Consider the following 2,378-nt stretch of genomic DNA (forward strand, 5'->3'; position numbering starts at 1 on the left):
AACTGATTTTTAACATGATTATCACCAAAATTGAACTAGCCTACGGCACCATTTGACCGGAGGAAAGTATAAATGTAAATGTTTCTACAGTTTTACATGTCTGGCTCGTTGGTCTAGGGGTATGATTCTCGCTTTGGGTGCGAGAGGTCCCGGGTTCAAATCCCGGACGAGCCCTACATTTTTTTTAACCTTGCCGTTGTTCTAGCTTTGGTCTCACACATTTCTAGTGTACAGAAAGACTTGATGGCGTTTTATTCTTAATGTACTTTTTAAATAAAAAACCTGCAGGAACATGGTGTGGTTATGATCTGCTGAGTTTGGTTCTGCTGCCCTCTAGTGGGCTCTGGCAACACTCCTGCTTATTTTTTCTGGTCATAGGATAGACCAGGGAGATCAGATCAAGATTTTGTTTTGTTTTTTCTTCTCAGATTATAAACCAGTTTATAAGATTAAACAGAGATTTAAGAAGATGGTCTCAGGAAGCTGAAGAAGCCCTGCAAACTGGATTCACTGTGTCAGCTCCAGGGAGAGGATATCAATGCAATGGCTGAGTTAGATCAATAAAGTTCAATAATCAACAGTATTATTAAATTGAATTGAATGGTGTAAATTAATGTATTTAGCTAAAGTAGTTTTTAAGCCCTTTGGGATGAGCCTACAATGGATTGTTGGGAATATTTAGTACAAAATCTATATCCAGTTGTTCAGGAGCAGCAGGAGGTGATTAAAAAATATGCTCACTTGATGCCGTTCCTGCAGCTTATCTGCGTTCTCTAACGTTTGATCCCCTCCAGATCCAGACACTGCTGTGCTATAAAAAGAGTCTGGGAACAGTCCTGGTTACAATTCTTTCTCCCTCTGCTTCCATAGACCATCATACGGAAAAGTAAGTAAGTATTGTTTATTTATATATCACCTTTCACAGACATAGAGGTCACACCTCTGATGTCATCAGTCTAAGCACAGGCAGCAGGTTCTGCAACAGTTTCTTCCCCACCGCCATCAGACTGATGAATGGTTTGTCTTATTGGTTTATTGTATTATATTGTATCATTATGTTTATTATATTTTATCATTATATATATATATATTTTTAAAAATGTTAGAACTGTAAATTTACAGTCATTTTTACTATTTTTCAAGACTGCACTTTTAAAAAAGATGAAATTGTCCAGTGAGCTGTTTCCAAACGAAATTTCTTTTTGTTTTACACTTTTATAAACAAAATGACAAATAAAATCTGTTTAAGTGCTTCACAAAGTTAAGAAGATTAGGGCCTCTGAAAAGATAAAAAAGATTCAACTGATTTTCGAATTTTATTTCAGATCAGATTTCTGACATTTTTTTTTCTCAGATCTTAATCTTAAAGGGCCTCATGAAGGCAGAGATGTGGAGCACTCAGCTTCACCGATAAAGATGTGAGTAGTTTGGGAGAAACAGGAACACATTGGTGGAAAATGATGGAATTAGGCGACTTTTTCCGTCCCTGAGGGTCCCTGCTGATGCTGTTTGATTAATGGAAGGTGGATTAAAACAGAGAGCTAGTTTAGTCTCTAGACAAGTTTGATGCTTGTTTGCTCTCAGAATTCTGACTGAATTCTGAGGGAAAAAAAGATTTGTGAGATTAAAATCAGAATTCTGTTTTTTTCCATATTTAACTGAAATAATATTTAACAATGAGTTAAACTTTTTATTTTTTTCAGTGGCTCTGATCCTCTTCCATACCATCATCTTCACAGGACTGTTTCTATCCATCTATAAGCTTCTTAGCAGTGCGGTTATAGAGTCACCTCATGTCGTGACTCCTGTGAGTCTCTATCAACGTTTAAATTCATCTTTTCTTTATCCAACCTGGTTATATGCCAAAGAAAGTTCATTATAAATTCAGTTTTACAAAGATGCTTAAAGCTTAGTTTTCCATTAATTTACCTAAAATCTTGCTCGATCTCTTAATATTAAGTCGAATCTTTAAATTCCAAATAAAGAGAAGAAGCTCGTAATGATAGAGTAAATTTCTATTTTCCTCTTTAAGATTATGTTACATGTATGAGGAGGTAATCTGGCATCTGATTCATTCAGTAAGTATTTATCTCTCTTTTTTACTCTCTGCTCAAGTAAAAGTAAAAAGCAATCAAGACATTATTCAGGTAGAAGATAAAAAAGTAATTGCCAAGATGGCTGCTGAAGTACTGAGGAACTGGTCGTTACATCTGATGATTTGGTGTTTGAAAATGAGACAATTGGACAGAAAGAAATATAAAATAATATGGCAAATTCTGGACTAAAAATATGGAAGAAAAACAGTCTAATTGGAATCTGCCTTTTTTTGGAAACCGCATTTACAGAATATACATTGAATTCCTTACACTGAATCTTTT

At 35.2% G+C, this 2,378-nt stretch overlaps 1 non-coding gene across 1 annotated transcript; it reads left to right on the top strand.

Moving 5' to 3' along the window:
• Positions 1-102: 102 nt before the first annotated feature.
• On the top strand, positions 103-174 carry trnap-ugg. Its single transcript has one exon. It is a non-coding gene; the product is annotated as a tRNA-Pro (tRNA).
• The last annotated feature ends 2,204 nt before the right edge of the window (positions 175-2,378 follow it).

Source organism: Cyprinodon variegatus, unplaced genomic scaffold (genome assembly GCF_000732505.1).
Source record: "Cyprinodon variegatus isolate N-32 unplaced genomic scaffold, C_variegatus-1.0 Scaffold274, whole genome shotgun sequence".
NCBI classification, from domain to species: domain Eukaryota; kingdom Metazoa; phylum Chordata; class Actinopteri; order Cyprinodontiformes; family Cyprinodontidae; genus Cyprinodon; species Cyprinodon variegatus.